At 41.4% G+C, this 27,254-nt stretch overlaps 1 long non-coding RNA gene and 1 pseudogene across 1 annotated transcript; one reads left to right on the top strand and one right to left on the bottom strand.

Moving 5' to 3' along the window:
- Positions 1-254: 254 nt before the first annotated feature.
- On the bottom strand, positions 255-17,372 carry LOC120434799 (annotated as a pseudogene).
- A 774-nt stretch (positions 17,373-18,146) lies between these two features.
- LOC120434803 lies at positions 18,147-20,158 on the top strand. The gene is made up of 3 exons (XR_005609365.1): positions 18,147-18,309; positions 19,201-19,274; positions 20,029-20,158. It is a non-coding gene; the product is annotated as an uncharacterized LOC120434803 (long non-coding RNA).
- The last annotated feature ends 7,096 nt before the right edge of the window (positions 20,159-27,254 follow it).

The following is a 27,254-nucleotide window of genomic DNA, read 5'->3' on the forward strand; positions in this document are numbered from 1 at the left end:
CCCTGGTGCCTGCCTGTCCCCTATCTGTTGGTCTGCTGCTCATTATTCATACTTCTGGTTTCCCTCAAGTGTAGCTTTTGGATTTTGTGTACTATGGATTTTTCCTTAGCCCAATAAAGGCTTTCCTTTTGCTGTTTATTTCCCTGCCTCGGTCATTTGTGTCCTCTCCACCTCCACCACACCTGACAAAACTGTTAAATCACTGTCTTTTACTGTTAGCTTCTACTGCTAATAATAATACAAAGAAGAAATTGTCAGTTAAATTCTGACTTTTTATTTAGTATATACTTCATGTATGTATTTATTTTACAAATTAATGACAGATGCACCAGGAGAAACCATCTGCCTTTCCTCCTGTTGTGGGAGCAGGTATCCAGATACAGTTACTGTACATGTCAGTTATGAAAGTCTATGCGTCGGATTTAGTCTAGTGTCAGATGAGCTCGGGTATGCCAAGCATGTTGGCTCATGTTTATTTTACATCCATGGAGCCATCACAGACGTCTCCTTCTGCACCTGCTGAGAACACAAGAATGCAGGGTTAACTCAGAAGCAGATGTGTGTTGCTGTGGTTTGGTGTTTGATTTAAAGACAATGTGAAAAAGCTTTGATTGTGTACAATCACATTTCCATAAAGTTGGGACACTGGGAAGAATAAAAATGGAATGCAGTCACATAAAGCACACCTAATTAAAAATAGAACATAAAAAAACCATAAAATGTTTATTATGGCTTCTTCTTTGCCTGATAGAGCTTTAACATGTGATTTCTGGAAGTGTTCCTGAGCACATGCTGTGATTTCCATGACAGATTCTTTCCTGTTTGTAAAGCATTGCCACCTGAGGGTCCAAAGATGCTATATTGATTTTCAGCATTGTCCCTTGCACACAGAGATTTTTCCCAATTCCCTGATCTGTTGATGATATTATGTACTGTAGATGATGAGATATTTAAACCCTTCAAAGTTTTATATCGAGGAACATGATTCTGATATTATTCAACAATTTGTAGGGGCAGTGTTTTGCAGACTGGTGAAATTCCGTCTTCTAAATGCTCTTTTAATGCCCGATGGTCTTGCCAAATAACCTCATTAGTTGCTAAATTTTCCTCCAGCTGTTCCTTTCTAGTACCTCTTACGTTTCAAGCCTTTTGTTGCCCTCTAACCTCTGCTCTAACGACTATCCAGGTAAAGGACTTTGGCATACTTATTAATGAGCTATATGTGTGTATTTCTCTACTAAAAATGCAGTTATTTAATCTTATATTCATTTAACATTGAACATTACCATGCAGTCTCATTCATTCACTTATGCAACGATTAACAATGATGTTGCTGATAGTTATTGACTGCATGTTTTTTCATTTTTCTGTTTATGTTTTGGTATTTGGGGTTTTTTGGGTGTCAGGATATATTCACACTCCATTCTGCGGAGGATAAGAGCCTATAGATGGGTGGGTGAACAAAAATGAATATATGTTTACCTTGTTTAGCTCTGGAAAAAGTTCCTGAATGACGATGTCCAGCAGCACATATGTCAGCTGAGTGTAGTGAAGTAGATTTTGGGTTGGGATGTTACATGATGTCCCTAAACGCACCACTGACATCCACACCTTTCAGCCGACAATTACCTGGCTATAAGAAACAGCTGCGCTTCACTACTGAGAGAAGGCATTTGGCAGTCTTGGCAATCTAAGGTGGTTGCAGCACTAGGCAGTTGAGCTCCACATATCTCTTAGGGAAAGCTACTCAGTTGCCCTTAGAGAGTGGTAAGTGCGACTTTTGTTTATTATACTGTGGCATAGTAGGGTGGACTTTTGACTACTGTTTTCCTCTTTTGTTGCAGGTGTATATTATACTGCTGCTGTCTTGTCAGATGCCGTTTTGTTTGTTATGCACTACTTTTATAAAGTATAGTGATTTGGGATGTGGTTTTATGTAGATCTTTTATTGATTGTTTAATGTTTTATCTTTTCCTTTATTGCTTTAGTGGAGGTGCGGCCGCTTGTTCAGAGGCTAGGCACGTGAGGTGGAATCCCCTCCCCGATGCATGCGAGTGTACACACCGGGCATAGGCAGATTGCACCCTTTAGAGTTTAGTGTGAGTGAGGTTTGCTGTGAAATCACACGGGTGAGTAATTGGTGGCACCCTTGGGCACTCCTCCCTGTAGGTTGCCTCCTCAAGTGGCCGGTCTCCACCATTTTGTTCAGTTGCTGCTTTTTAATATATTGTGCTTGTTTTAGGGTAGCATTGTGGCAGGGAGTATGTTGTTTTAATTATTGTTTGGTAATAAAGGGTTTTAATTTATTTTACTCTCTTACCCCTGCTACCCTAGGTGCCTTTTTAATCTTTTAGTTATGTTTTAGTAGTTTTTCTTAATAAACTTTGCATTATAAACTCCCTTTGTCTCACCTCTGCCTTTAAATAACGAGTCTGTGGGCTTTGGTAGCCAATACAATCTTCTCATTGGCTAGAGAAATCTTTCCTGGGGTTGTAGCGCCCTCCCCCAGGTGGCGTTGTCACTACTTTAGTAACCGTCCCCGGTTATCTCATTTCCGCGACACCACAATCTGGCGTTGTCGACAGAACATTTTCAGGCAGAGATCTGTTGCATGTTGTTTTGTTTTTTTGGGGGTTAAATCTGTTTGGTTATTGTAGTGCAGCGGCAAGACAGCAGCAGTGGCAGCGTCGGGACGGACTTCTGGTTTTTATAAAGTGATATTTAAATACTCTGGTTTATTATGGAGGAAGAGCTCACACAGTTACGAGACTTGGTAGCTCAGCTGCAAGCAGAAAATCGGCGGATGCAGCAAGAGCGAGGATCGGAGCAACCTGGCACCAGTGCTGCTGCTACAGGTTCATCCACCAATGGGCATTCTGCTGTTTCAGCTCCCGCGACTGAGAGACTGATTTATATTCCTCGGGAGAGGAAGTGCCCATGGTTCAACGGTAAGACTGGTATAGGTATTGCCGAATGGGTGGAAGAGGTGCAGGCCTGTTTGAGGGTACGACATCTTTCACCAGCCGACCAAGCCCTTTTCATCTATGATCATCTAGAAGGCGAGCCCAGAGAAGAGATTAAATATCGGCTTCCAGAGGAGAAAGACGATCCCGAAAAGATTTTGACTATTTTACAGGAACTGTATGGCTGTACTAAGTCATATGTTTCTCTGCAGGAAGAGTTCTTTTCAAGACGACAGCAGGAGGGAGAAACATTGCAAGAGTTTTCGCATGCTCTTATGTGCCTCATGGACAGAGTTGCGAAACAGTCCCCTCATGTTCTGCTGAACAAAGATGTGTTGCTTAGAGACCAATTTGTTGAAAATGTGCTTGATTGTTTCTTCGTGAAAATTAAAACAGTATGTCCGCAGCCACCCTACTGCCACCTTGATGGATGTTCGTCATGAGGCTATATTATGGGAGCGTGGAGGTATGCCAGGGGGCGGGAGGGATAGAAGTTACTCGGTTCCCCCGGCGCTAGGCTTCCAACACACTGTCCAGGAGGTCCCTTTTAGAGGTAGTCCGGCAGGTATTGCACCCTATGCCTCTGAAATACGGGAGTTAAAAGAGATTCTTAAAAGTCAGCAAGAGCAGTTGAATCAGCTCGCAAAGAGTCTTGCTGCTTTGAATAGTGCTTCCACACCATATCCTGCCTCACGTAATAAGGCTGTCATTTGCAGACGGTGCCAGAAGGTTGGGCATTTTGCCAGGAGTGCCCTGGTGAGCCCACAGTCATGCCTGTGCAGTCAGCTGGTACAGCAACGCAAGCCAGTTTGAGTAATGTCGTTTGTTCTTCCATGCAGGAAAACTTCCACCCCCTGAACCATTGAGCCGAGATTCAGGTGGGGGCATCCTAGGCTCAGAGTTTGTATTACCTGACCCGTTGCCGCAGGTTACTGGTGGGAAACCAGTAACTGGTAGGAAACCAGTAACCCCGCTGTCAAAACCATCACTTCACCCCTCTCTGGGTACGCATTGTCTGACCTTCGTATGTTGCAGGAGACTGACCCCGTGATCCGGGAGTTTCTGCCCTTTTGGAGGCGGAGGCGGGGCCCTGACGCTAAGGAGCGTGGTCGCACTTCAAGGCTGGCCCTCGGGTTGGTCAGGCAATGGAGTAGGCTAGTGGGGCGGAATGGGGTGTTATATCGGAAGGTCTGTCATCCAAGGAGAGGAGAGACACTGCAGGTATTGCTGCCAAAGTCCCTTCAGGGTCAAGTTTTGCAACATGTGTGCCAGGAGCATGGTCATCAGGGTGTTCGAGCACGGTAGATGTGGTTTCTCAATGGTGCTACTGGGTAGGGATGTATAGAGACGTCCAACGGTGGTGCCAGGAGTGTGAGCGATGCCAGTCGGCTCAAGATGCACCAACCCAACCGAAGCAAATCCCTGTAGCTGATTGGCGTAAGAAGCGCCACGACCAGCAAGCTAAGGATGCTCCCCTGCGAGAAGGTCAGTTGGTCTATCTGAAGAAAGTTGGACTCGGAGGTTGTGATAAAAGTAAGGGTGCTATGAGTTCATTGGCGTATAAAGTGCTAAAGGCCCCTCACCAAAATGGGTCCATGTATACTACTGCCCTGTAGAAGAACCGATGCACGGTGGCGAGTGGTTTTATTGGTCTCTGAACCTATTCCAGCCCCAAGCAGTTGCCAACAAAGACCAGAGACTCCTAGCCCTCGTAGGTCAGATGAGCTAGAACCCTCAACGTCCTCCGCGGGGTCGGCCTGCCCTGACCAGCTGCCAGTTATGGCTGGTGTTCATAACGATATAGCCCCTTTACGTAGGACTAATCGTGGTAATGCTGGGACGCACCCAAATCCGCACCATTTGCCCCAGGCAGCAGGAAGTAGAGCAATAGAGGCCGTGAACTCACAGGCACCTGTGCCTACTACAGTTACCCTGTTTAGACCTTGGCAGTGAGTGTCAATCGTCGGGACGACGATTCAAATCTCGGGGTAGATTGTAGTGAAGTAGATTTTGGGTTGGGATGTTACATGATGTCCCTAAACGCACCACTGACATCCACACCTTTCAGCCGACAATTACCTGGCTATAAGAAACAGCTGCGCTTCACTACTGAGAGAAGGCATTTGGCAGTCTTGGCAATCTAAGGTGGTTGCAGCACTAGGCAGTTGAGCTCCACATATCTCTTAGGGAAAGCTACTCAGTTGCCCTTAGAGAGTGGTAAGTGCGACTTTTGTTTATTATACTGTGGCATAGTAGGGTGGACTTTTGACTACTGTTTTCCTCTTTTGTTGCAGGTGTATATTATACTGCTGCTGTCTTGTCAGATGCCGTTTTGTTTGTTATGCACTACTTTTATAAAGTATAGTGATTTGGGATGTGGTTTTATGTAGATCTTTTATTGATTGTTTAATGTTTTATCTTTTCCTTTATTGCTTTAGTGGAGGTGCGGCCGCTTGTTCAGAGGCTAGGCACGTGAGGTGGAATCCTCCCGATGCATGCGAGTGTACACACCGGGCATAGGCAGATTGCACCCTTTAGAGTTTAGTGTGAGTGAGGTTTGCTGTGAAATCACACGGGTGAGTAATTGGTGGCACCCTTGGGCACTCCTCCCTGTAGGTTGCCTCCTCAAGTGGCCGGTCTCCACCATTTTGTTTAGTTGCTGCTTTTAATATATTGTGCTTGTTTTAGGGTAGCATTGTGGCAGGGAGTATGTTGTTTTAATTATTGTTTGGTAATAAAGGGTTTTAATTTATTTTACTCTCTTACCCCTGCTACCCTAGGTGCCTTTTTAATCTTTTAGTTATGTTTTAGTAGTTTTTCTTAATAAACTTTGCATTATAAACTCCCTTTGTCTCACCTCTGCCTTTAAATAACGAGTCTGTGGGCTTTGGTAGCCAATACAATCTTCTCATTGGCTAGAGAAATCTTTCCTGGGGTTGTAGCGCCCTCCCCCAGGTGGCGTTGTCACTACTTTAGTAACCGTCCCCGGTTATATCTTATTTCCGCGACACCACATGAGGAAGGCAAAGCAAAAAAGGCAGGAACAAGATGAGCAGCATTAAGGTCAGTCATGTTTAAATAAAGATGGAAACACGACCAGTATGCAGAACGGCAGAGGAAACTGTGTTTCAGCAAACTGCATGTTACATTGCGTACCTATTATAAGGTGCGAATGTTACATTCAGAGATACACTGCACAGCAGGAAAATGTACCCCAAGTCAATTTCCTTCATATACCCATCTGTCATATACTAGCACAGCTTTTTTTTCGTGACCAGATACGTTTCCTATCAGTGAAGTGCAAACATTCTGAGAAAGCACCGAGTGTGTCCTCGCTGTTTGCGCGTGTCTGTCCTTGTACCTGTTTGTTGAGCACTGGCTGCTGTAGTCCATCAAAGAGGAGACGCACTCCTTCATACTTGGCCTCTTCTCCGATACATTTCCCCAGAAAGTCTGAAGATAAATCAAGGACACGCCCCCAGGCGGCAATTTAAAACTCACCACTTGTCTTGTAGGTTTCAATGCCGACTACAAGTGGTCCATAAATTACAAAAGGCGACTTGGAAGAACTAAATAAATACCTGGAATATAGCTCATCATCTCCTCGAACGTCTTCTTTGCTCTCCTCTGCTTGTCTTGGGCGGAGCGAGGCGGGCTGCTTTCACAGAAAACTGAGTCTATGAGGGCAAAGATTCAGTACATGATTTCACCTCACTTAGTTTGTTTGTTTAAAGTTCAAGATTCTCACAAACACGCAGACTCTCTTCGGTTCCTTGGCCGTGTACCTCTAAGCAGGGTGATGAGCGAGACTAGCCGGTGCTCCTGGACCACCTGGTTGAGTTTGTACTGAAGATAATAATCTGTGTAGGCCTCCAGTGTGTTCTTGAACAGGATCCTGCCACCCATTAGCAGGTGGTGCAACCAATCAGGGACACGAAAGACGACTCTGCCTACAAATCAAGAAGAAGAGAGAGAGCACTGATCGCCTACATGACCTATCTTTTTAATATACACCAGTCAAGTATAGCATTATGACCACCTGTCTGATATTGTGTTGCTCGCAGCCCTTAAACAATCAAAGCATAGACGCTCGTACCAACAAGTCCTATAAGCTGCGAGGTGAAGCCTCCGTGGACTGGAGCATATCCCACAGATGCTCAACTGGACTTACATCTGGGGAATTTAGAGGCCAATTCATCACCTCAAACTTCTTGTTGTGCTTCTCAAATCATTTCTATACATTTTTTTACAGCCGTCAGGGAATACAGTTCCCACACATGTCAAAGTAATATCCACACCAATGGCAGGACCCAAGGTCTCTCGGCAGAACACTGCCCAAAGCACCGCACTGCTTCTGCGAGTTTATACTTGCCTTCTTGCCATAGTGCATCCTGGTGTCCGGTGTTCCCCAGAGAAGCTTCACACATACACGTGATGTGACAGAAAATGTAATTCGTCAGACTTCGCCATCTTCTTCCATTACTCCATGGTCCAGTTCTGATCCTCACATGCCCATTGTTGGCACTTTCAGCACTGTACAGGGGTCAGCATGGGCACCCTGACTGGTCTGCAGCTATGCAGATGCATACACAACAAACTGCAATACTCTGCGTGTTCTTACACATTTCTATCACAACCAGCAGTAACTGTTTCTGCAATTCCAGCTACAGTAGTTCATCTTCGCTCCCCATCAATGAGCCAATGAGCCATGACCCTGTTGCTGACTCACCACTGTTCCTTCCTTCACTGCTTTTGATAAGTATTGACCGATTCAGACCAGGAACACACCACGAGCTGCAGTTTTGGAGATGCTCCGACCCAGCTGTCTAGCCATCACATTTTGGCCCTTGTCAAACTTTCTCAAATCCTTACGCTTGCCCATTTTTCCTGCTTCTAACACATCGACTTCCAGGACAAAAATGTTCACTTACTTCCTAATGACAATCAGTGTAATTGACGTCACCTGTCAGTGGTCATCGTTATGCCCGATCAGTGTAAACTGTGTGTTTTACAATCTCTCTTTCCTCATCCCCTATTTGCCGACCTTATGGTTTCTCATTTGCTGTAAACTTAACACTGTGGACATTTTTCAATTATTTGGCCTAATATTTCTTTTTTAGTAGCATGCACTTTCAGCCATATGTTTCATGGTTCTAGCGTCTGTCAGCTACACAGACCAAGACGGATGAAAGAATAAGACAAGCAGTGGAAATGGGCTTCCTCTGAAGGAAGCGAGGAGAGATAAGAAGAGGAGCTCAGTCATTCAAGAGGGAGTCAGAGTAGAGACACTGCTTCTCTGCATCAAATGGAAGTAGTTGAGGTGGATATTGTGTCTCTCAGCTGGTTTGGAAATGTCCCTGTGCCTTCAGGGAGAAGCCGAGAGAGGGTATCTCTGCTGTGGCACAACCCAGAAGTGGTTTCACAGCAGATCCACAAATGGCACATGTGGAGTATTTCACTTTAGTATTTTACCTTGCAAAACAAGTCCTTTCTGAAACACTTTCCAATAACATTTCAACCCGGTACAAATCGATCCACATTCTATGTTTAAGCCTGGAAAGGAAACATCATAAATTGTGTCTGCAGAACAGACTGCAAAAAACAAACAAACCTCTACTTACCAACATACATGAAGTAGTCATAGACCCCTTCAATGGTGATCATTTCCATGAAGTAGTTCTGATTGTGTCTCTTCTCTGTCATCTCTGATCGGTTGGCAGTGTTTTTGAAGAGGTCATTGAAGAGCTGGGGGTGAGACACTTGCGTCAGATTTTAAGACTGAAGCTCTTTCAAACACCCACTGTCTCTATCTGAGAGCATTTCCAGTTATGAGTGACTCACAAAACTCTGGCAAAGTAAATATGTAACGTCCCTATTTTTTTTAGGAATATATTCAGATTTTATGTTAAGTTAAGTGGACGTGTTTGTTTAAGCACCACTTGCAAAAAGCTGTTATGATCTCATCAGTTCAGCCACTGGCAAGTTCTCAGATTAAATGCCCGAGGCCTTTATTGGCAATGTCAGACCTCATTTAAATTTTGTGAAGTGCTACTTCACAAAATTTGTTGCAAAAATAGCGCATGTGCTGATGTTTTATTCTATTGTGTCTGTAATACTAGAATCACCATTGGCTGATTATAATAATAATAATAATAATAATAATAATAATAATAATAATAATAATCCCATTAAACTTCCTTTTAATTCAAGACAGGAATCTAATAAACACTAGAGGAAACAAAATATCAGCATAAACAGTTCCATCAATAGTCGATACAAATCACTGTCTTTGCTTTAAAAACTTTATTTAGGGGATTATTTAATCCCCTGCTCAATTTGTAAGTTTGCTCACAGAGAGAATATCAGACCAATAAATAACTTCGTACTTGGTGGAGAAACCCTTGTTGGCAGGTACAGGGGTAAGAAGTTGCTTGTAGTTGGCACCATGTTTGCACACATCTCAGGAGGGACTTTGGCCCACTCATCTTTACAGAAATTCTAAATCCTTCACCTTTATTGGCTGCTGCTTGGCAACTCAATGCTTCAGCTCCCTCTATGGATTTTCTATAAGACTGAAGTTTACAGACCAGCTAAGCCACTCCATGACCCTAATGTGCTTCTTCTTTAGTTGCTCTTTTGCCGCCTTGGTGGTATGTCTTGGGTCACTGTGTTGCTAGAAGATGACAACGACCCATCTTCAGTGTTCAGGTTGCGGGAAGCAGGTTCTTGTCCAAGCATGGCCACGTTCTTTGGACTCTCAGTGTGGTGAAGACATCCTGTACCCTTAGCAGGAAAACAGCCCCAAAGTATAATGTTTACACTCCATGCTTGACTGTGGGGAATATGGTGGAGGCTTTAGGTCATACTCAACATTTCTCTTCCTCCAAACACAGCAGTTTAAGTTGATGCCAAAGAGCTTGATTTTGGTTTCATCTTCCAACAGCACTTTCTCCCAATACTCTTCTGAATCATTTTAATGTTCACTGGAAACTTAAGACAGGCTTGTAACTTCTTGAGTAGGGGGACCTTGCAAGAACTACAAGATTTCAATCCATTACGGCGTAGTGTGTTACCGATGTTGTTTTTGTTGACTCTGGTCCCTACTGCCTTCAGATCATTAACAAGCTCCTCCCATGTAGGTTGGGACTGATCTACCACCACTCTCATGATCATCTTCACATCATGAGGCAAGATCTTTCATGGAGCTCCAGACCGAGGGTGATTGATGGTCTTTTTATTTTTATTCTGAACAATCGCACCGGCAGTTGTCACTTCCTTCCACCAAGCTTCCTGCTGATGGTCTTGTAGCTCATTTCAGCCTTAAGCAGGTTGACAATCTTGTCCTTGACATCCTTTGACAGCCTTTTTTTGGTCTTGCCCATTGTGATAGAAATCCATTTGGTTGACATTTGTGCTTTATATACATAAGTTGAGATCAGAAGTCTCGACAATTGATTTTGATCTGTGTGCCACAAGAGCAGGCAGCCAATCTCTGGGAGGCAAAATTCTGTTTAGGTTGTAGGGGATCAAATACTTTCTCCACTCAACGACATGCAAATCCGTTCATAACTGTTATGCAATATGTTTTTTTCTGGATTTTTGATCAATTTTCTGTCTCTCCATTAAAAAGAAATTACCATAATAATTAGAGACTGATTTGTTTCTTTGTAAGTGAGCAAACTCACCAATTGAGCAGAGGCTCTAATAATCTAATTATTTCCCCACTGTATATGTGTAAAGCTCAGCTGGCTTGTGGACTTTTGACCAGACAGTTGTAACAGGAACAATTAATTGCAACTGAGCTTTAGGGAGGACTCTACCAGTCCTCAGGATTCTCCTCAGGCTACTCTTTTAAACAATGCAGACACTCAAAAAGCTATAAAGCCTCACTTGCCAACCTTTTTGTCATTCTCTGAGGTGGGATTCAGGATAGTGAGCTCAGGTCGGCTGGGTTTGGGTTTGGGAGATTCACAGGAATTGAGGTCAGCCTGATCAAACATTTCCACAGGCTGGTTGAAACTCTTGCTGTTTAAACATCATCTATTTTGCACATTGGTTTAAACAAAGTGTCTGTCACATTCTCTGCAGCGAGGTCAGAGAGAATGTGCCTCATACTGTACCGAGGTTCACGTCAGGTAACATCTTGTCCAGGAACTGAGACTCCATGCTATGAGGAGACAGGAACTCGGCCAGTAGCTGGCTGTTGCTCAGCTCTGGGTGCTGCAGGAGTTTCTGCAAATTTAACAGATCATGAAAACACACATTTGTTCTGTAGCTGAAAATCAATCACAGGACTGCAGATTTATTGTGTATGATCAAATGTATGCAGATGCAAGTGCTTTACTCGTTTTTAGAACAAAGCAGACTGTGGATTTTCAAGGGCTTTATGTGGGTTTTTCTGCTTATAAAGCCTCCCAACCAAGTTTGGATTAGTGCTTACTACTTTCCACAGAACATTGCAACTTTTTAAATTAATTCCCAAGCTTTCAAAGCAGCCTCTTGGTGTGCCTTGAAAAAACTTGCAGACTTATTTCAAGGTAAGTAATCCATCACAGTGAAAATTTTTACTGCTTTTTGTGTTGTCTTTTGTGATTCTGTACTGATGGTCCTCCAGGTGGGGACCATTTAAAAATCTTTCCTTGCTGTTCCATCCTCTCCAGGACTTTTGTCATTTTTCTCTATAAATGTTCAACAGTTAAGACTCAAATTTTATTCCTTGAAGTGTTTAAGGACCTTGGCAGCAACTCCAGAGACTGAATTGTGTTTTATTCAGTTTTTTCCTGTGTTTTTGAAAAGCTGCTCTTAGAATCACCAAATGAAGCAAAGACAAAGATATTTTTCTCTCTTTACAAGAAGTGACTCAACCACTGACTAAGACTGATTAAGACGACTTTAAATGTTTCTTTTTTTCTGAAACCTAATTTGAAGTATTCTGGATGAACGCATACGCACAGAAAACTACACCCAAAAACTTTTCAACAATGTGTGTGTGTGTGCGTACGTATTTCAAGCTAATTTGTTGGTAACCTTCTCACCAACCGCCTCCACTCAAAGTCATTTTCGTAAGACTACTTGTCTTAGAGCTTTTTATTATTTAGTTATTTGAAGACGTTTTCACAGTACAAACCATGATTCAGCAACTTTTAGAATCACCTCTAGCAGCAATAAGTTGAAGTAAACATTTTCTGTATTTTTTTATTTATTTATTTGAGGTTCATTTTAAAATTACACTTGATGGCCCCAGGTTCTATTCATCAATTGTACTATAATATATTTACTCCAAACATCTTATATTAGGAGCATATTGTTTTAATTAATACTAGAAAGTCATCAGGTTCCAATATATATTTTGCAGAAAATGCATAAACTAAATGCACAGTGCTAAATGTCAGGTTTTGTTATTAAAATTAACAATAGGATGCACATTTTTGTATATTATGTTTATGATTATTAGGGTTGGGTACATGTAGACATAAATATATACATACACTACAATCATCATAGTACGGCTATATAAAGAAATTTTATAGCAAAATGTTAAAAGTGTAGCTACACAGTAATTACATAAAGCATGATACTTTTAAAAGTGATTATTGTAGCTGATCAAAACCTGTTATATTGCCTAGGTACAGTATATATTACACCTATCTAAATGCTACCTCATTAAAAAAGCATTCGCATTTCAACATCAGAGATGGTCACACTTGCATGATCCTTTAATCAAGTGCATTTGATTGGACTGCTATTAACATCATCATTTCTATGGAAGCAGTAAGGCTGCACTCAGTGTTTCACAGCACTTCATGGAGTCCTTTGAAAACTTTCTTTTTCACATGACTGAGTATCCTGCCCAGTGCAATTCAGAAGAAAAGGCCAAGAGAAGCTCAGATATCTAACTGAAGATATTCCTGAAATTCCTCCCTCTTCGATGTCAGAAATTCGTAATTCTTGGGACCAATTATTCTCTTTGAGGGCAGCTGCGCATCTGGAAATGAGCCTGCAGGTGGTGTAAGATTTCACAAAGACGAGTGTTAAAAATATGTATCTCTCTTTAACTGGAACATAACAGCCGCGCAGTTTCCAAGTCCCCAAATAATGCAACAGGGCCATTAAATGTTCTTCGCTTCTAAAATATAAGTTTACTTGGAAGTAATAATCTGGGATTCTTCTGTGGAGTCGACGATGTCATTTTCATGGGAAAATTCCTTCCTGATGGCCTTGAATGAAAAACAGAGCAGTGCACAGGTGCTCTAAATTAGCATTATGAAGAAAACCTACCATGAAACTCGGTGAGCTTTGACTCGAGGACATAGAACTCCAGATATGTCCTGTACACAGACCAGTGCTCAGTCTCATGTCCGACTGCAGAGAGTAAAACAACAAGGTTTAATTAATGACCCCAAACCAAAACAGCTAGTCACACTAGTTACTGGTTACCTAATAGTATTATAGATTATTTACAAGTATGTTTCAATGAGATATGTTGGTTGAGATTGTGTGCTTTTATGGGGGTTTCTGATAAGAAAATTATCCTTAGATCCTTTTTTCAATCAGAGTTCAATTCTATTAAAAGACACGGATGACTCTAAAAACGTCCCAGCTGAAATGGTGAGTGACTTCACTCAGTGAAGTGACACTGAAGGAAAAGGTCCGCACAGCCTCACCTGCCTTCCGGTCATTGCGCTCTACATCAATACAAAACACTGGAATGCGCTCCCTCTTTACGTTGTCATCGTAGAAATCAATGTACGGGATTGTGATGTTCCAGGCTGAGAGGTTTCGCGGGGTGCTCGGGGTGGAGGCCGCCTCCATAGGGGGGTCATCTTCCAGCACCATCATGGCTTCCTCCACCTTGAATAGAAGGAAGTGAGAATGGTTGAGGTCAAGGCTTTGCGGAGTACACGACAGATGAACAACACGACCACTTTTATGCTGCAAAACACACAAAGGTAGAGGCCTGACTTTAATTTCTTGGACTTCTTTTGTTCTTTGTGTATGGGTTCTTTTTACCTTAATCATATAATCTACTCCTATCAAAATTACTATTAAATTGAACAGCAAATGTGAAGATCAGGGACAACTAAACAAAAAAAAAGGTGACTGAGACCTGACCACAAGTAAGGGAAGTGTAACGTATACACAGGATATCCCCTTACAATAAATGCCGAACAAGGAATTAACAGAGTAAAGACAGTAAAGTGCTGTAACAGACTGTGTTTGAAGTCACAGCAATATAAATTTACAAAAGCTCTGCAGAGCCACAAAAAAACACACACACACAACAAAGTACTGAGCAGTGATGGACAGATGTGTAGCTTGGAGGGGATATTTTCAGGGTGTAAAAGACGCTGATGATGATCAGTTACCTGACAACCGATAAAAAGCACACAACATCACAGGTGCTCTGTGTGAGTGCCGGTTTGCTCACGTAAAATAAAAATCACCACATGACGCACAGAGATACGCCTACTACACAAGAAGCCGAGCACAGAAAAAGTGGCTGCGGTGTCGAAAACGAGACTGGAGGAAACAAAACGACAAATTAAAACAGGATCCCGTGCATAGACCCCACCATGCAGGCGTCCGGCTGGGACTGGGGTCACATGGGTGTGAAACTGGATAGCATGACATCACACTGAGCGACCTGTGACAGACAGATGGACCCTGACTTACTTGGGTGATGAGTGGCGGTGGGATAGCAAGCCATATGGGAAGTTTGTGAACGTGGACTGGGCATGGAGGGAGTTAGAAGATGCAGGTGAAGAGCTGCCAGAGGCGGTGAACAGTGAGGACGGGGACTCGGGGCTCCAGTCCCAGGAGCTATAAGCAGAACAGGGTCACATCCCCACGGGCAAGAGGAGGGAGCGGATCGTGGATCATACCAGGGCAGGCAGTATGGTGGTCACAGAATCAGAGTGGACATACGGTCACAGACGCAGGCACGATGGTGGAAATACACAGATGGGCGTAATGGGCAGACAAACGGGCAGAGGTGGAGAAGGTTTCTTAATCGCAGGTATGGAGGGAGGTTAGCCTCGAAACTGGTCACATGTGATTGTGGGCTGCGAAAGCAATTATATGCTATCCCATCTATCATTTTGAGTAGCGTAATTTATGCTGCTTTGGAAACTGCCTTTATAACAAGTTTGCTTTCAGGTGTCGGAAATGAAACAGAAAATGAGTTTTCCTTCATTTTAATTCTCTCATTTTGGATATAATGCTTTTATTAGCTTTATCTGCTTATAGGCTTACTGGTGACACATGCTATGATTAGCTCATAAAGGTCAGTTTACTCAGTGTTCTCTCTTTTTGCAGCTACAGCACACTCACCAAATAAAACATGTATTTAGTGAAATGAGATGAGTGCTAAAAGATTATATATCATTATCGTAGTATCAGCTAGTGCTTATGAAACTGAAGCCCTCCTTGACGGCTCGGGCCCAGGCAGGGCACAGTGATTCTGTTAAAAAAAAAAGGCAGCACATCTTTAATCTTAAGTATGAAGTGTCTTTTGGAATCTTGCGTGCAGAACTACTCAGCCAGCCACTGTTCTGATCAGCACACTGACGACCTGTACTCACCGAATGTCATCCAAACTGACGCTATTTCTGGAACAATATGCACAAGGAGTTAGTGGCAGGGCCCCGTGGCCACGTACACACCACAGCCCGCGATAGAAAACACAACAGTCGATCCATGGCTTCAGTTCTGTTACAGCTATACTGCAGTGGTCTAATATAACTTGCATTACAAGAAAATGGGTTGCTTCTTTACAGCTTAGTTACAGTTATGTTTATGTGTGACGCAGCTGGCTCATAGCATATCCTGTCATCGCACTGCAGAGTGCTGTGGGGAAACAGGGATTTATGTACGTTTAATAGGGAAACCAGGAAAACTGGACGTGGAAGAAAACACAGAAATTTACTGTGTGTCTAAAATCTTAGTTAACAGTGAATTTGTGTTTGCGCTGTTTTCTGTTTCTATATTTTCTGAAAGTCCACCTGTGCATCATTATGCTAAACTTTTATGCTGTTACACACAAACATAACAAAGTGAAACCTACCTGCTCATTTTGGAATTTCTGGCAGGGACTCGGCGCCTCTGAGAAGCTGCCGAAAGTACTGTGGAAAAAAGGAGGTCACGGCAATCAAACAACACATGTGGAAAATCTGGTACAGTATGCAAGCTAAACTCAAGGAACATCCCATATCTATTGACCTCTTAATGTCTAAACAATAATAACCACTGATGCCCAGTTTATTTGGGAGCAAGAACAGGGGTGGCAACTAAGTAGAAAATAACCTCACATTGTTATCCAGACACTATTCACACAGGGCTATGGCCTGCTCTGAACAATGGCTGAGCTCTGGTCCACCCAGCTGAATTCAATGAAATTGCTTCTGAGGGGTGAAATTCAGCTTGGCAGTTTGGCATAATGCCAGCGCCGGCTCATTGGCCGGTTGCGCGTCTGATATTGATGACAGGGCTGATAGCGGTTGGTAGCTGGGGGATGGAAAAATGGGTCTGAGTCAAAAAATTCCAGTTGAGTTTGTGTTTAAGCATTTTACAGATATAGTTTTGGTATATCTGAGACAATACAAATACTAAATTTAAGGAATGATCATTCAGTCTCAACTTAAAGACCCATAATTTAGACAGGAAAATGCTTAAATCTGGAAATCAAGCTGGGTGACAATAGGCTTAGTGGTTTCTATTGAGGTGTGGGCGCTAACCTCATCGCTGTGGCAGAACATGGGGGTGAAAACATTCTCCAGAAGAGAGAGGACGTGCTCGTAGGCTTCAAACAAGCACCTCATGGTCTGCAGTTTCACCACCTCCGCATAAGGACCCTCAGCAACTAGGACGTTCAACAAAAACACACACGCGAGTTAGCATACTACACAGCATGCATACTCATTAAGGCAGACCTAGGATGTTTAAGACACTTTAACTTCAATAATGACTCCTGTCACATACTGTTGCGTATTTCTTCCACTATAAAGGGGTCAAAGCGGATTTTGTCAACACTCTCGTCCAAGCAATAGGTCTCGGAGATCTTCTTCACTTCCTTATGGAGCATCATCTTCTCTGAATCCAACAGCTCAGGGCACAGAATCCTGTCGTTGAACTCCTCTGAGAAGTTCAGAGAGTCAGACATCAATACGTCACAGTGATAGGTTAACTCTGCCACCCATGAGTGGTAATTTTTCCTGATAATTTCAGATGGGGTGATGAAAAGCTGTTGACTGACAGAACTGAGTAATTAAGGTAACAACAACTATTAACAACTACTAACAATTTAGAGAAAAAAATTGAATACTTGCCAACTGCGAGGCAGAATTGGAGGACATGGACAGCGCCTTCTTGCTTTAGGAAGTTCATAAAGCGAAAGAGAAGGTCTTGCTGTTCTTGAATTGCTTGTTAATTGCTTGTTAACAGGAATATCTAATCACATGACACAAACTCAGTACATTTAGACATTTATACGGCAACCTGCTTAAGTTCAAATGGAGCATCAGAACGGAGAAGAAAGGAGATTTAAGTGGATTTCTATGTATTTTTTTATTAAAACCACTTTATAGAACATCACATCCGTTACAATGTAGAATCCATGTCATTTATAGTTTACAAATGGCAAAATGTTTACATAAAATCATGACAACTTTTGCTTGAGTGTATTGCACTTCTTAGTTTTAACACCAGGGGGAGCTGCTGATGATCAAGGCAGTTGCTCCACCAAAAAGGACAATCACAGAAGAAATTTACCCCAAGTTACCAAACATGGCAGAACCAAAGAAGCGAGTGGTCGAAAGTGAGTGCAGAAAATTTCAGACACGGTGGGAGAGTGAATATTTCTTCAAAGAATTCAAGGGGAAGTGTGTCTGTTTGATCTGCACTGAAACTGTGGCAGTTATGCATCCTACACTGGTGCTGAGCGAGAGCAGAAATTAAAGCAAAGGGTAGCTATCCTGCGGGGTCAGCAACAGTATTTTTTTCGTGCTCAAATTGTCCAGGAAAAGGCTCCAATAGGAGCTATGAGGTCGCCTAACTCATCGCAGGACATGGCAAGCCTTTTTCAGATGGAGACCTCATAAAACACGGCCTCGTTAAAGTCACCGAAATAATGTGCCCGAAAAAAGTGCAGGACTTCAACAACGTCAGCATGTCCAGAAATCCAGTTGTGCCACGCACTGAAGACTCGTCAGCCAACATTAAACTGCAACTGTCTGATAAAGCTGTGCTTTTGATTTTTACTCCATCGCATGCGATCCGAGCACCGATGCCACAGACACCGCACAGCTGCTAATTTCTTTGCGGGGAGTGGATGAGAGCACGAGCGCTTTAGGTGAGTAAAAAATATATTCCACACCCGTGTGTTAATATGCAGGTACACATGCTTCAAATATCAATAATGCGCATCAATTCTGTCACTACCCTGCTTTTGCGCACCACTTTCTTATATGCGTTTTTCTTGTTAACACACAGAGTACACACCGCTGTGCACAGCACACGCACACGCAAAGTCAGCTGATCTCCTCTGATGCAGATCTGCTCCTTGATCAAGTGACATTTGTCCGGATTTTTGGCACGAGTGGCGTACGATCAGCACCGCGGCTGGATGGCCCGATTTACATACCCAGCGCAGCTGATACTCACCAGAATAATTCACTAAAATTATATGGACTCCTGTTATTAAGTCCAGTTCAGTCTGTTAATGTTGATAATCGTTTCAAACGAACGTTAATAGATGTTTTGCTAAGCCTAATAACGTAAATAACAAACTTGAAATGTACCCGTCCCATTTTCCCCTTTGTTGTTTTTTCTCTGTGCTGTAAATCTTCTGTCTAAGAAGAAATCTGAGGCTGCTGGTCTGAGAATGAGCTACCAAAGCTTTTTCTGAATAAATCAATAAAGATCCATTTATGGAAAGCTGTGATGAAGGCAGTTTTGTCTTTAATTATATTCAACAATATAACACATTTGACCACTTTTAAGTGATTTTTAATACAGTAAAGTTAAGGTTATATACCTAATTTCTAGTAAGTGGCCCAGCCCCTCCTATATTTTTATGTATGTGGCCCTCAGCGAAAAAAGTTTGGACACCCCTGCAGTAAGCTGCTTCTTCTTCCCTATAGTCCCTGCTCTGTCACCTCTCTGAAGCTGCATGCGCTTTGCTGAAGCCAAGCGCATCTCCTCCTTTGCTCCTTGTTTAATAGCCTCCTTGTTTGAACTGCAGGAGTATGTCTAAGAGGGGCGAGTCCTTTGGGATTAGCCGCATCGGCAGTAAGATCAAAGATCATGGTGGCGTTGGTGAGTAACGAAAACAAAGCCACATAGTCTATTAATTCTACCTTATGGGCAAATCTTCAAGGTTTTCAGTGCAATTTGCCGACTCTGCCGAGTTTGACAAAGCTTGTTTTTGCCGATTTCTTCAGGCATAATAAAATGTGTCTATTTTTCCAATATTTAAATCCAACGTTTGGGTTCTGGCGTTTTCTGAGGTGGAGTCCATGAATTTGCCTGTTTTACAGTAGATAGTGTTGATTTTAAGGAGCAAGAGTTTCCCTGTGAAACCACAAAGACGACCTGCGAAAATGACTAAATATCCACCTTAAATGAAAGAAATTTTTTTTTAAAGTGTCAGATGAATGAAAATCCTTTTGTAAATTTATATTGCTGTGACTTCAAACACAGTCTGTTACAGCACTTTACTGTCTTTACTCTGTTAATTCCTTGTTCGGCATTTATTGTAAGGGGATATCCTGTGTATACGTTACACTTCCCTTACTTGTGGTCAGGTCTCAGTCACCTTTTTTTTGTTTAGTTGTCCCTGATCTTCACATTTGCTGTTCAATTTAATAGTAATTTTGATAGGATTATATTATTATTAGATTATATGATTAAGGTAAAAAGAACCCATACACAAAGAACAAAAGAAGTCCAAGAAATTAAAGTCAGGCCTCTACCTTTGTGTGTTTTGCAGCATAAAAGTGGTCGTGTTGTTCATCTATTGTGTACTCCGCAAAGCCTTGACCTCAACCATTCTCACTTCCTTCTATTCAAGGTGGAGGAAGCCATGATGGTGCTGGAAGATGACCCCCCTATGGAGGCGGCCTCCACCCCGAGCACCCCGCGAAACCTCTCAGCCTGGAACATCACAATCCCGTACATTGATTTCTCGATGACGACGTAAAAGAGGGAGCGCATTCCAGTGTTTTGTATTGATGTAGAGCGCAATGACCGGAAGGCAGGTGAGGCTGTGCGGACCTTTTCCTTCAGTGTCACTTAGTGTCATCTGAGTGAAGTCACTCACCATTTCAGCTGGGACGTTTTTAGAGTCATCCGTGTCTTTTAATAGAATTGAACTCTGATTGAAAAAAGGATCTAAGGATAATTTTCTTATCAGAAACCCCCATAAAAGCACACAATCTCAACCAACATATCTCATTAAAACATACTTGTAAATAATCTGTAATACTATTAGGTAACCAGTAACTAGTGTGACTAGCTGTTTTGGTTTGGGGTCATTAATTAAACCTTGTTGTTTTACTCTCTGCAGTCGGACATGAGACTGAGCACTGGTCTGTGTACAGGACATATCTGGAGTTCTATGTCCTCGAGTCAAAGCTCACCGAGTTTCATGGTAGGTTTTCTTCATAATGCTAATTTAGAGCACCTGTGCACTGCTCTGTTTTTCATTCAAGGCCATCAGGAAGGAATTTTCCCATGAAAATGACATCGTCGACTCCACAGAAGAATCCCAGATTATTACTTCCAAGTAAACTTATATTTTAGAAGCAAAGAACATTTAATGGCCCTGTTGCATTATTTGGGGACTTGGAAACTGCACGGCTGTTATGTTCCAGTTAAAGAGAGATACATATTTTTAACACTCGTCTTTGTGAAATCTTACACCACCTGCAGGCTCATTTCCAGATCGCAGCTGCCCTCAAAGAGAATAATTGGTCCCAAGAATTACGAATTTCTGACATCGAAGAGGGAGGAATTTCAGGAATATCTTCAGTTAGATATCTGAGCTTCTCTTGGCCTTTTCTTCTGAATTGCACTAGGCAGGATACTCAGTCATGTGAAAAAGAAAGTTTTCAAAGGACTCCATGAAGTGCTGTGAAACACTGAGTGCAGCCTTACCGCTTCCATAGAAATGATGATGTTAATAGCAGTCCAATCAAATGCACTTGATTAAAGGATCATGCAAGTGTGACCATCTCTGATGTTGAAATGCGAATGCTTTTTTAATGAGGTAGCATTTAGATAGGTGTAATATATACTGTACCTAGGCAATATAACAGGTTTTGATCAGCTACAATAATCACTTTTAAAAGTATCATGCTTTATGTAATTACTGTGTAGCTACACTTTTAACATTTTGCTATATAATTTCTTTATATAATCATACTATGATGATTGTAGTGTATGTATATATTTATGTCTACATGTACCCAACCCTAATAATCATAAACATAATATACAAAAATGTGCATCCTATTGTTAGTTTTAATAGCAAAACCTGACATTTAGCACTGTGCATTTAGTTTATGCATTTTCTGCAAAATATATATTGGAACCTGATGACTTTCTAGTATTAATTAAAACAATATGCTCCTAATATAAGATGTTTGGAGTAAATATATTATAGTACAATTGATGAATAGAACCTGGGGGCATCAAGTGTAATTTTAAAATGAACCTCAAATAAATAAATAAAAAAATACAGAAAATGTTTACTTCAACTTATTGCTGCTAGAGGTGATTCTAAAAGTTGCTGAATCATGGTTTGTACTGTGAAAACTTCTTCAAATAACTAAATAATAAAAAACTCTAAGACAAGTAGTCTTACGAAAATGACTTTGAGTGGAGGCGGTTGGTGAGAAGGTTACCAACAAATTAGCTTGAAATACGTACGCACACACACGTTGTTGAAAAGTTTTTGGGTGTAGTTTTCTGTGCGTATGCGTTCATCAAGAATACTTCAAATTAGGTTTCAGAAAAAAAACATTTAAAGTCGTCTTAATCAGTCTTAGTCAGTGGTTGAGTCACTTCTTGTAAAGAGAGAAAAATATCTTTATCTTTGCTTCATTTGGTGATTCTAAGAGCAGCTTTTCAATACACAGAGGAAAAAACTGAATAAAACACAATTCAGTCTCTGCAGTTGCTGCCAAGGTCCTTAAACACTTCAAGGAATAAAATTTGAGTCTTAACTGTTGAACATTTATAGAGAAAAATGACAAAAGTCCTGGAGAGGATGGAACGGCAAGGAAAGATTTTTAAATGGTCCCCACCTGGAGGACCATCAGTACAGAATCACAAAAGACAACACAAAAAGCAGTAAAAGTTTTCACTGTGATGGATTACTTACCTTGAAATAAGTCTGCAAGTTTTTTCAAGCCACACCAAGAGGCTGCTTTGAAAGCTTGGGAATTAATTTAAAAAGTTGCAATGTTCTGTGGAAAGTAGTAAGCACTAATCCAAACTTGGTTGGGAGGCTTTATAAGCAGAAAAACCCACATAAAGCCCTTGAAAATCCACAGTCTGCTTTGTTCTAAAAACGAGTAAAGCACTTGCATCTGCATACATTTGATCATACACAATAAATCTGCAGTCCTGTGATTGATTTTCAGCTACAGAACAAATGTGTGTTTTCATGATCTGTTAAATTTGCAGAAACTCCTGCAGCACCCAGAGCTGAGCAACAGCCAGCTACTGGCCGAGTTCCTGTCTCCTCATAGCATGGAGTCTCAGTTCCTGGACAAGATGTTACCTGACGTGAACCTCGGTACAGTATGAGGCACATTCTCTCTGACCTCGCTGCAGAGAATGTGACAGACACTTTGTTTAAACCAATGTGCAAAATAGATGATGTTTAAACAGCAAGAGTTTCAACCAGCCTGTGGAAATGTTTGATCAGGCTGACCTCAATTCCTGTGAATCTCCCAAACCCAAACCCAGCCGACCTGAGCTCACTATCCTGAGTCCCACCTCAGAGAATGACAAAAAGGTTGGCAAGTGAGGCTTTATAGCTTTTTGAGTGTCTGCATTGTTTAAAAGAGTAGCCTGAGGAGAATCCTGAGGACTGGTAGAGTCCTCCCTAAAGCTCAGTTGCAATTAATTGTTCCTGTTACAACTGTCTGGTCAAAAGTCCACAAGCCAGCTGAGCTTTACAGATATACAGTGGGGAAATAATTAGATTATTAGAGCCTCTGCTGAATTGGTGAGTTTGCCCACTTACAAAGAAACAAATCAGTCTCTAATTATTATGGTAATTTTTTTTTAATGGAGAGAGACAGAAAATTGATCAAAAATCCAGAAAAAACATATTGCATAACAGTTATGAACGGATTTGCATGTCGTTGAGTGGAGAAAGTATTTGATCCCCTACAACCTAAACAGAATTTTGCCTCCCAGAGATTGGCTGCCTGCTCTTGTGGCACACAGATTATATTCAATTCAATTCAATTCAAGTATTTATTGTCATTGTCAAGAACAATGAAATTGTGTTTGGAGCTTCTACAACAAATAATAAGTACTAAATTCCCCTTAGACCCAAGTGTGACTATTTAACCCAGTGTGACTTCAGTGAAAATCAATTGTCGAGACTTCTGATCTCAACTTATGTATATAAAGCACAAATGTCAACCAAATGGATTTCTATCACAATGGGCAAGACCAAAAAAAGGCTGTCAAAGGATGTCAAGGACAAGATTGTCAACCTGCTTAAGGCTGAAATGAGCTACAAGACCATCAGCAGGAAGCTTGGTGGAAGGAAGTGACAACTGCCGGTGCGATTGTTCAGAATAAAAATAAAAAGACCATCAATCACCCTCGGTCTGGAGCTCCATGAAAGATCTTGCCTCATGATGTGAGGATGATCATGAGAGTGGTTTTAGATCAGTCCCAACCTACATGGAGGAGCTTGTTAATGATCTGAAGGCAGTAGGGACCAGAGTCAACAAAAACAACATCGGTAACACACTACGCCGTAATGGATTGAAATCTTGTAGTTCTTGCAAGGTCCCCCTACTCAAGAAGTTACAAGCCTGTCTTAAGTTTCCAGTGAACATTAAAATGATTCAGAAGAGTATTGGGAGAAAGTGCTGTTGGAAGATGAAACCAAAATCAAGCTCTTTGGCATCAACTTAAACTGCTGTGTTTGGGGGAAGAGAAATGCTGAGTATGACCTAAAGCCTCCACCATATTCCCCACAGTCAAGCATGGAGTGTAAACATTATACTTTGGGGCTGTTTTCCTGCTAAAGGTACAGGATGTCTTCACCACACTGAGAGTCCAAAGAACGTGGCCATGCTTGGACAAGAACCTGCTTCCCATAAACCTGAACACTGAAGATGGGTCGTCGTCATCTTCTAGCAACACAGTGACCCAAGACATACCATCAAGGCGGCAAAAGAGCAGCTAAAGAAGAAGCACATTAGGGTCATGGAGTGGCTTAGCTGGTCTGTAAACTTCAGTCTTATAGAAAATCCATAGAGGGAGCTGAAGCATTGAGTTGCCAAGCAGCAGCCAATAAAGGTGAAGGATTTAGAATTTCTGTAAAGATGAGTGGGCCAAAGTCCCTCCTGAGATGTGTGCAAACATGGTGCCAACTACAAGCAACTCTTACCCCTGTACCTGCCAACAAGGGTTTCTCCACCAAGTACGGTTATTTATTGGTCTGATATTCTCTCTGTGAGCAAACTTACAAATTGAGCAGGGATTAAATAATCCCTAAATAAAGTTTTTAAAGCAAAGACAGTGATTTGTATCGACTATTGATGGAACTGTTTATGCTGATATTTTGTTTCCTCTAGTGTTTATTAGATTCCTGTCATGAATTAAAAGGAAGTTTAATGGGATTAAAATCAGCCAATGGTGATTCTAGTATTACAGACACAATAGAATAAAACATCAGCACATGCGCTATTTTTGCAACAGTAATCAGATATATCAGCTAAACAATTAAAATTCCAGAAATCTGGAAGCAATCTGCAAAAACAAGCAAAAAACAAACAAACAAAACACATGGGAATCTCAGATTTCACACAGGTGGTTGGTTGTTTCACTCTGGAAATGAAATGAAGGTGAGTGTTAATAACCCTCTGGGGTCCAAACGCTGCACCTCCAAATCACATGACTGGTTTAAGCTGACATAGCAACAAGCTGCAGCCACGCTGAGTCTTTCAGCCTGTGTTGAAAGTCCAGACTTCAAAGTATACACCGGTTTTTAAATTTTAACTACAGGTCAGTAAATCCAGAGTTATGATTAAAAAATATATATATATAAGCTATGCTTTTTTCTAAATACTGTCGTCAGGTTTTGTTGTTGTTGTTGTTGGTTTTTAAACGTTTTCTAAGGACAGCGCGAAAACAGTAAAGAAAAAAAAAGCGAGAAAGTGAAAAGTGAGATTTGGATGTTTAGGAAGAGGGTAAAGTTTTGGGAATGACGGTAACGGCAGCGAGAAAGAGCGAGCGAGTGAGAGTGAGTGAGTTTTTAGATGTGGGAGATTTGTGACATTTAGTGTGGAGTGTGTAGTTAGTCTGTTGTGTAGTCATTGTTTTGTTTTGTGTGTCAGCGAGGGCACTAATGAATGTCACAAAAGCACATTGCAATGTAAACACTCTCAGCAAGTAGAAAACCAGCAGAGTGATACATCTCCTGCTGTCAGGCCTGCAGGTTTATCCCTGTGGTGTTCTCCTCTGTCATGTGGTGGAAAAACAGTTTTTTACTGGCACACATCATTTGTTTGTTCTCTCATTTTAGTTATAATAATATTTTTAAATGGTTGTATAAAATAAAAGGACACCAGGTCTATTGGCAGCATTTTTAGATAAATAGTTGTATGTTTACAAAATGTGTGCATAAGTTTTCAAAATGTACAATTTATATTTGCATTTCAAGTTATAAAAATAATTTACTCAACATATGAAGAATTTGATTTTTTTTCTAACAAAAAACAGTGAAACTTAAGTTAGACCTGTGTTTGTAAATGAACCGTCCCATGTTGTGTAGCTTTCTGGATTGTATACTTATTGGGCTACATATTTATATATTATGCAGGCTATACAGTACATGAAATCAAAATTCACATTGTTTTATGTCACTGAAGTGTTTAATTATGTGGGCTACAGAAAATAATGAAGTTACAGACGATATTTATATGAAAAACATGCATATGTGTTTGGGGAAAAAGGCTTTGATTTTGCCACCCCATTTGATTTCTTTGCCACCCTCATGCCACCCTGAGAACATTTCTCTAGATCTGCTCCCTGGAAGTGAATTTGATTTTGCTAAGAAACTTCTCCAGTTACTCTGAAGTCATGGCAAAGACAAAAAAAGGACAGACTATTAATAAAAAAATGTACACTCTTTACAGATTTCCAGTCCATAACTAACATAAAGAGGGAAACCATCCTTCACACTTATATTCACACCTGCAGCGAATTTAGAATCACCAAATCCCAACAAACATGTGTTTAGACCTGCAGAACAGGGACCGCTGCACTGTGCTGTACCCAAAGTGGACCATCTGTAATCATTGTATTTTATTATAATTATACAGCACAGAAGAAGGATTGTTGCACCATGAAAATAGCCTATGCTGTGCTTACTTTACTTGTTTTTGTCAAAACTGGGCCACACGGCCATGACAGAATGACAAGTGCACAAAGAAGTTTCAAGGCACACAAATAGCCTTTACATCTAATCATGTATGATAATTATTTTAAATGACTGATTATTGATCACTATAGAATTGACTAGACTTGGGCACATTCCTTGATTTCTTATAGAAAGTCAGCATATTACGATCTTGTGTATCATCAAATTAAAGGTTACACCAGAGATTACGTTACTTTTATTTTCGATTCACTTTTGTCACTGATAAAAGTTTGAACTGGAATTCAGTGATTAAGAATGAATCAGCAGTGAGTTGTGTTGACACAGCAAAGCGTCTTGCCAGATTTGCATGTGACTGATATCAACTACTGGTTGTAATTTTAATGGTGGATTTGATTCACTCTTTTATCAAGAAGATGTGTGTGCCATCCTCCTTAACTCTTTTTAAAGCCATTGTTGAAAATTTATGGCAGTTACATAAGAACACAATTAAAATCCATCTAATAACATTCATATATTTGATGGTCTGAGGTGTAACCCAGAGTGGTCCTCAGCAGGAAAAGGGTGGAATGCCCACTCCTGGTCAGGAACAAGTCGAATGTCCTCGTCACCTCCAAAGCCCACCAGAGGAGCCTCTGCTTCACAACAGCAGCTGTTATTTT

The sequence above is a fragment of the Oreochromis aureus genome, linkage group 19 (assembly GCF_013358895.1).
Source record: "Oreochromis aureus strain Israel breed Guangdong linkage group 19, ZZ_aureus, whole genome shotgun sequence".
Taxonomy (NCBI): domain Eukaryota; kingdom Metazoa; phylum Chordata; class Actinopteri; order Cichliformes; family Cichlidae; genus Oreochromis; species Oreochromis aureus.